The sequence below is a fragment of the Tribolium castaneum genome, chromosome 1 (assembly GCF_031307605.1).
Source record: "Tribolium castaneum strain GA2 chromosome 1, icTriCast1.1, whole genome shotgun sequence".
Classification (NCBI taxonomy): Eukaryota; Metazoa; Arthropoda; class Insecta; order Coleoptera; family Tenebrionidae; genus Tribolium; species Tribolium castaneum.
Window position 1 is genome coordinate 8,248,306 of NC_087394.1, and position 9,266 is coordinate 8,257,571.

At 28.9% G+C, this 9,266-nt stretch overlaps 1 non-coding gene across 1 annotated transcript; it reads right to left on the bottom strand.

Moving 5' to 3' along the window:
* Positions 1–2,868: 2,868 nt before the first annotated feature.
* LOC107397623 (uncharacterized) lies at positions 2,869–4,378 on the bottom strand. Its single transcript, XR_010334617.1, has 4 exons — positions 3,696–4,378; positions 3,537–3,647; positions 3,329–3,481; positions 2,869–3,277 (listed from the first exon to the last, which is right to left on the bottom strand). It is a non-coding gene; the product is annotated as an uncharacterized LOC107397623 (transcript).
* Between the last annotated feature and the right edge of the window lie 4,888 nt (positions 4,379–9,266).

Below are 9,266 nucleotides of genomic sequence, written 5' to 3' on the forward strand. Positions count from 1 at the left end.
TCGAGAAAACTGCAGTTTAATTCCTGCGGGAAAATGTCAATGACTTTGTTTCATGGCGTAAACTATAATTAAATCGTAGTTATTGTTTGACAATTTTATAGCTCATCTATTGAAACTGTAAACTTTTTCAGGCGTCATTCAATACAAGTAAAGGAGTTTCGTTTCAAAAATATTTTTTCAAAATTTTTAAATTATGAAACTTGAGTTTTTAATAAATACTATTCGTAAGAATAAAAAAAATTTGTTTATGTGGGTTAATATGAAAAGGTATTTTTTTCATGTTTGGATACTGTTCTAAAAATCCATTCGTTACACAAAACATGACATTTAATAACTGGTTGCATAAGCTTTGTTCAAAATCCACATTCCAAAATTAATTGTCGAATTACAGTGAAGTAGGAAGAAAGTATAATAAATAAATAAATCCTTTGTTTATTAATAAGTAAAATGTCCGACGTGATGATTAAGTGTAAACACGGACAAAATTTCGAAAACTCATTATCATTAACATGCAATAATTAATACGGGATGTCCGCAAGAACTCATATCAGTCGTTAACTTGAGATTTCAACAAATTGTTTCAAAAATGATTCCAAAAGCAAACAGTGCACAATCTTCTCCATGTTAACTATGCTTAAGGAGAAACAAGTGTTTACATGAAAAATTTAAAAAAATATGAAATAAAATTTTATTTTTAAAACCAAAAATTTATTCTGTTACCTACTTCATCAGTCATGAGTCATGATAAAGTTAATAATAATATTTTTTTATAATATTGTTGGAAAACGATTTTTTATACAGTATACAGGACCATCTTTTGGGAGGTTTTATTAAATAACTGAGTTAAAAGTTTAAATAAATACTTATTAAAAAAACGCTTGTGTCGTATGGTGTAGAAAACCTCTAACAAATTAGCAAATTTGACAATAATAATTTGACATCACGGAAACGAAAAAGCAATAATTAAAACCAAAGGAAAAATTACTAAAATTTAATACATTCTCAATTAAAAATGGCTTAGGAAATAAATTTATAATAATAATACTTTATTTGTACAAAAAAAACAGGGGGTATTCAGTTTATTTTATTATTTTACTTGACTAGAAATATTTACACCCTATACAGCTGCTAATGGTTAGCGGAAGTTTGTCACCATTCAAGAGTTGATTTCACACTTTTGAATCACCCTGTAGTTCAAAATATTATTTATTCAGCAAGTTAAGTCAAAAATGTGATGTCAGGATTTGATAGACACATTTATTAATGCAAAAAATGTATAATTTAAGATAATTTAAGAGTTAGTGCCAGAAAATTCACAAAACTGCTGCGGCCTATTTTTTTTTATAACACTGTATTTTAACTACGAAAGTCTTCGTTTTCGTTTGCGCACAGGAAGTAAGATTTTCTTAAATAATTATACATATTTTCCGGTATTTGCTAATTTTCAATAAAAGTTAAATAAGTCAAAAGGAAGTTTAACCGAAAAAAGCGCAAATTAAACTCTGCTTGACATCATAGAAAATATTTTGTGCCAGGATAAAACTAAATAAAAAAAATCTATAGAACTAAGATTTTATTCATTACCTACAAAATTGTCGATTTTAAAACTCAAAATCCTCGAATTGAAGTAGATTCTATCTGTTTGTTTTTTACAATGGAATAAGATTTTTTGACCTAGTTTTTTTAGTTTCACTGTAATAGCCATTTGAAATCTTTTTTTTAAGTTTTTTGGTGTAAAAAATAAGGTCAACAGTATTTTAATCACTTTTCTACACCTTTAGAACTCTCTAGAGTTCTTAAAAGTGCAAAAAACATAACGTGGTTGAATTTTAAAATGTTTAATTCTTTGATTTTTTCGATATTGTCGACACTTATATTGCAGGAAAGCTCTTTTTATTATTATTTTTTAAAAAGAAAATCATTGCCCTGCTTTAATAGTTTTCGAGAAGATAACTAACACAAGCAAAAATAGGTAAAATTTATAGATGTTGGTAAATTTCGAAAATTAAAATGAACTTTGCGATATTTGTCTCCGTCAAAATATTTCCCTTTTTTCGAATGGCTTTGCCCTAATTATTAAATAAAAAAATTGAAAAAATTCCGACACCCTGATACCGATTTAGCAATTTAGTATCTACTTTTTGGTGTTGTATTTTGGGTCGCATTAAAAATTGGTAACTTATTATAAATTAAGTAGATAATAAAGCAAATTTTTTTAGCAAAAATCAATTTTGTTTTCCCCATTTTAATAATTTAACACTTTGTGATTTGTGAATCATTATTATTAGACGTAACCGCAATAAATTTTTTACTTTTACCAACACTTAATAACGCGTGGGAGTTTAGCTTATCGACAAATATCGGATGAATCAAGAGGGTTCAAGATTTTGTTGCCGGTACGTTGTGTTACTCATACATAGCCACCGAATGCCATTGAGCTGGGTAACGTAATGAACACAATTTTAACATATTGTTGAAATGATTCAGCTTTAAGGACCTACCATCAATGCGGTTTTGGTTTGTGGGATTTTTTTTTCTATACTCTGAAGATATTTTGTAATTACCCTGTTTCACGTTTGTGATGTCACTACTCACTCTTCATAAATATTTTTTTTATTATTTAGTGCATTTCGTTGGCTCTAAATAATTGGTCTCCTGGTCATTACAATAAAGGCAACAAGCTTGTTGTAGTGTAATTTACAAGATTTGAAAAATTACATTGAAATTACCTACTGACAATTAAGCAACAAGCTTGTTGTAGTGTAATTTACAAGATTTGAAAAATTACATTGAAATTACCTACTGACAATTAATGTATTACATTTATGTTAGCATTAATAGAGAGTATTTATAACATGATAAAGTGGAAAGTGATTAAAAACTCTATTACCTAAAAAACTACAACTACTACAAACAAACGAACTAATTGATGTATAAGCTCATAGCTGTTGCCTAAAAGGTTAATTCTACTTAACGCTATACCAGGTGGTGAAGGTAAATAACTGCGATGCAATTTAGTGCACAAATTCAGTATATACTACAAGATTGTCCAAAATAATATTTTTTTTATAAATTGTCAAATAGTAATTCTGGCAAAACAATCCATAAAGAGAGCAATTCAAAGAGAAAATCAAATGTTTTTTGTACTCGTAGAAAATGTATGAAATCAATCGATCTTTAAATACAAAAAATTATATTAATTTTGGTTGTTTCAAGAGGCAGAAGCGTTGCGAATTTTGAACAAAACTAGAGCATTCGAAATAGAGATTTGCACGATCTGGAACAAAAATTTAACTGAAAAATGTACAAATCCATATAGTGAACGCACTGAAACAAACAGTTTGTAATCCAAGCAAATCCCGGCCAGAACAATGCAATCATTCTTGGTACAATTCGTTATGAACATCAGCAGAATTTTAATGTTGTCAAGATTCCAAAAGTACCAAGGAGCTCCAATTAAAGTAGAGAAAATGCTGTTTGTCTACAATAAAAAGAAAACAATTAAACGTAACTAAAACATTAGTTTTTCTACAAACCACATCTATTATTTGTTGGCCATTCCAACACAAAAGAACAGTAACGGAAACACAACTTGCGCCACACACAAAAATTCGTATTTTTAAAATGTTGGTCATGGAGTCGGCGAGCTACAATTTATTTCTTACCATTTTTTTAAATATTTGCAATAGACTTACATTTATAACAAATGTAAAACAACTAATGTAAAGAAGAAACCCAAGCAACAAAAAAAGCGGCATGCCATTCACTGTAACATTTACTATCACTTTGACCATCCTAAAAATAATTTATTATAGGTTTCCTTCACTGAGAGCGCCTTAGGACTTTTTTAATGCAATGTGATGGGCAATAGTGAATCGTAACGATTTTCCTAGTTCTTGTTGATATTGAGTATTTTCTAAATATTTCCAACGTTTCAAATAACCCATTTTAAACGTTTCCAACAAGTATTCTTCAATGAGAAAGAATTGCAATTCCGTTTCTAAAACTGCGTAAACAAAAGTAAAACAAAGCTTATGGTAATTATAACAAAAAAACGGAATTGTAATGAAATAAAAGTAGTAGGGAATCGACCACCATTCGCCAAAATATTCCTCGAAAACTTTAATACAAATGAAAAAATCTCTCTGATCCCCAAAACACGGATAGTTGACAATGATTACAGTTAGATTAATTAGCACAACAAATGCTGTACACATGTTTCTCATACGACATTTTCTTTCAAGCTTTAGTTGGGCTTCTTTTCCTATCATATTAAGAGGCCAACAAATTTCATCCAGAATATCGATTGCTCCAGATAGTTTTTTTTTCAAAGCGACAGAAAAAATTGTAACCGCAATAATCTAAGAAAAAAATTAATGCATTAAAGATAAGTTTTTTTACTTACAAATATGCCGAATAGTGTCGTTGGTCCGTATCTAATTAAGAGATTTACACTGAAGTTTGTGAAAATGTAGTATAACAGTAAACAATGAATGAGTGAGAAAATTTCAATGAGCACAATTTCGCAAAACTTTGTTATTTTGTGCTTCTTGAAATTAATCATAAATATCATTCTCCACACAATGATGGGGTCTGAAAATTACATAAATAATTGGAATTTAGCTCTAGTCATTACCATTAAATTCGGACATCATGCTGTGTTGGAAACTCTCCACTATACACTATTCAAAATTTTTATGCGCAAATATCGAAAAGTCATTAAAGAATGTGATGAATAAAATATTTGAGTTCAAGCTACACTTAATACATCATCAATACCTAAAATTATGTATCTACTCATAACTATTTTCTGGTTACCTTCGACGTGCGCAAACAAATATTTTCCGCACCATGGCATTTTTTCTTTGCCATAACATCTAGGGATATCTAGATTGGTGTATCACTACCGTTGCACAGAAACGACAATTTTTTTACGATAAGTGACAGATATTTGACATTTTGATTTGTTCTTTACAAAAAGTATATAGCTTAACTTATTTGAAAACCAATTTTTACAGCAGCTCGCAAAAGTTGCAAAAATGCATACCTACCTTAATGTGGAATTTTAGGAAAAACAGACCTCTTAATTTTGTTTTTAATGATTTATTTTTATGTTACTAGTATGTGATTTATATTTAGATGTAGCATTAATTTTTTATTTGTTTTTAAGTTGAAACGTACGCTTTGAATGTACAAAGGTAAAAAAATCCTAAGGGTTATATAATTTATTCCTCGATTTATCTTTTAAAATATCGGTATTAGTGAGTATTGAAAACTCTCCTATAGTATATCTAAAAAATTACAACTAAATGTTAATTCTAGCTAACGTTATAGGTACAAAATAGAATTAATATTAATGTTATTGTGTATAAGTGTAATGTAGTGTAAATTGTGTTTTTACTTCTAGAAAAATGTTTTACAGTAAAGGTGGAAAGTAAATAGCTGCGATACAATATAGTGCATAAATTCAGTACTACAAAGTGATACAAAATAATTGTTTTGGTTGGCAATTTTAAATTGTGAAATAGTAATTCTTGCTCATTTTCTATACATATTACACTGTTACTTGCAGCTTAACATACAATCCAGATTTGAAATCTTAAAGCAGAGTAATTCAAAATAAAGAATGTTTTTGGATACATGTAAAATGAATCCTTAAGTGCAGAAAATTGTATTAATTTTGGTTGTTTTAAGAGACAGAAGTTTTGCGAAGGTTGAATAAAACTAAAGCATACGAGAAGGAGACTCGCACGATCTGAAATAAAAATTTAACTAAAGAATGAACAAATCCACATGGTGTACCCACAGAAACAAACAGTTTGTAATCCAAACAAATTCCGGCCAGAACGATGCTATCATTTTTGGTACAATTAGTTATGAACATCAGAAAAATCTTAATGTTGTCAAGATTCCAATAGTACAAGGAGCTCCAACTAAAGTAGAAAAAATGCTATTTGTCTATAACAAAATTGAAATATTAAAACGTAACTCGAACAATATATTTTCGAACCACATCTATTATTTGTTGACCACTCCAACACAAAAGTACAGACATACCCACACAACTTGCGACTACCAAAGAAATTCTTATTTTTAAAATGTTGGTCATAGTGTCCGCGAGCTAGAATTATTTTTTTTTCTATTTTTTTTTAAATACTTGGAATAAATTTACACTTATGATAAACGCAAAATGACTAATGTAAAGAAGAAACCCAAGTAGTAGAAAAATCGGCATGCCATTCACTGTTACCTTTACTATCACTCTGACCATCCTAGAAATAATAATTATTTTTTAAAGATATGGATTCCACAACTTTGAGCGCTTTAGAACCTTTTTAAAGCAATATGATGGGCAACACAAAGTCGGAACGATTTTCCTAGTTTTTGTTGGTATCGTGTATCGTTTAAACATTTCCAATGCTTCAAATTATCTACTTTATATGTTTCCAACAAATATTCTTTAATTAGGGAGAATTGCAGTTCCGATTCTAAAACTGCGTAAATATAAGTGAAACAAACTTTAAACATATTATAATGAAAAAACGGAGATGCTATGAAATAAAAGTAGTAGGGAATAGACGACCATTCGTCAAAATATTCATCGAAAACTTTTACACAAATGTAGAAATCTCTCTGATCTCCAAAATACGGATAGTTGACAATGATCGCACTTAGAATATTTAGCAGAACAAATGTCATCCACAGATTTATGATACGACATTTTCTTCCGAGCTTTATCTGGGCATCTTTCTCTATGATATTGAGAGGCCAAGAAATTTCATCCAGTAATGTGATCCCTTCACAAATTTCCTCTTCAAAAGCGATAGAAAAAATTGTTACCGCAATCGTCTCAAAAATAAATCATTACATTAAAGATAAGTTTTATACACTTACAAATATGTAGAATATTATCATTGGTCCATATCTAATTACAAGATTTACACTGAAGTTTGTGAACATGTAGTATAACAGTAAACAATGAACGAGTGAGTAATTTACAATAAGCACAAGTTCGCAATACTTTGTTATTTTGTGCGTCTTGACATTAATCATAAAAATCATTCTCCACGCAATGAAAGGGTCTGAAAATTAAATAAATAATTGCAATTTAGCTCTAGTCTTCCCATTGAATTCGAACGTCATGCTGTGTTGGAATCTCCCCGCTATAGACTATTCAAAATTTTTATATGCGCAAATATTGAAAAGTCATTAAAGAATATGATGAATAAAATATTTGGGATCAAGATATACTCATTACATCATCAATGCCTAAAACTGTAAAATATTTATTTAATGATATTAATATTTAAAAAATAGTACGTAATTCTTCCTAGCTCTTTCAAAATTGCTTATCGTTGAAATCGTCTCTAATGTGACGAGCGAAGGAGTCCATAAAATTTGTAGGCGGGTCCCAATATTTTAAATTTTTGTAATAAAATTAAGAAACGGAATGTGGTTTACTAAAGATTATTATTTAGTCTCTTGTTCAGCACCATTGCATAAATTTTATAGGCCGTCTTGTGCTGATGAGCTTATGGTTAAAATCAAAGTGTAGTGAGTGAAAATTAAAATACTACGAATACAATGATTCATATCCTAATTCAAAACTATGTTAATTTAAAAAATTAGTCCAGAAACGAAAATACGCATAACTTGTGTGACATCGTCACTAATCCCCTCATTTATGACGTCAGAAATAGTGAAACAGTTCCTGTGAGCTTCTGATTTATTGCAATACATATTATGACCAGTATTAAAAAACAAAAAATATCCCAATCTAATTTTCATTTTATTTATTTATCAACGTGTCAAGGCTCTAGTTGTGTTTTAAATATAATAACACGTATTTATGGCTAATAGTAATGGTGCTGTTTATTTTTATTTATTTTATCCAATATCGTTATCATACCAAAAACTCCATGGATTATTAAGATACATTTAACTACAATACTAACTGTCGACTGATCACAAACATTGGTTTATTCAGTTTTTGGAGTTTTGGAATAAAATAAAATAAAATAAAACGTTTTACGGACTTGTAACGTTACTGGGGCTATCAGCCTTCTTTCTTCAAACATTCTCTCATAATAGTTGTAAGCAAAAACCCTAATAACCTTACTTATTGGTCTGATTATGTAAACTAGGTACTAGTATAAAACAATACAAATAGATAAAATAGAATCTACCTTACCTTACATACATTCGCTGTAAATGCCTACAATATTGACATGACAACATTAACGCTTAAAATTTTCGTTGGCAAACTTGCTCATATTTCAAACTGACATCTGCGGCTGTAATAAAATGGCATTTCTTCCGCTATACACCATTCAAAATTTTTATCTGCGCAATTATCGAAAACTCATTAAAGAATGTGATGAATAAAATATTTGAGATCAAGCTGCACTTATTTCATCACTAATAGCTAAAATTGTAAAATATTCATTTAACGTTATTAATTCCTCCTAGCTGGCTTAAAATTTCTTCCTGACTTACTTATAATACTGTATTTTTTCATGCTATTTAAACTTTAGGTTTTTCCATAAAAACATAACAAATTGTTAAGCTGTTAACTTGTTAAACTCGGTTACAAACATTTAAAATGAGATAAAAACTACCCCATGGGGTAATGATTTAAATCTAGGAACAACAATCAAATGTAAAAACAAACTATTCTGTTTATTATTTTTCTGAAAAATTCAGTTTCGAATTTTGTCTTCAATCGCTCTCAGTATAATAGTTCAACCCCAAGGAAACATTAACAGAACATAAACATAAACCACTTCTTGTGTTTTTAATATTATACTTATATGTTATATGATTAATCAATTAATTATATTATTACAGTGTTAATCACGGAATTGTAGACAAACATTTACACAAGGTGATTTCGTTAAAAGAAATTACCTAGTAATTAATGAAGTTGCTTCAAAACGTTATCAGGTTTGTCATTTTCCAAAAAAATCATTATAAAAATGTCACTATACCTCACAATAACTCCAAACGGCCATTTGCTATAAATACTTGATCTTTTTCTCCGTATATGTGAATTTTTTCACAATTTTTCTACAATTTCTCATGATTAATTACAGAATTAATATTATTAAGTCATTGAAAAAACATATACCTACTATAAAGTATTATTATTACTATTGAAATTCTTTAAAATAGATATCTAAATGCACAAAAATACGTAAAAAATTTTGCTAAACCCAAAAAAATAAATTTACTCAATGTGTAGGTCGTTACATTTTTAAGCTAGCATT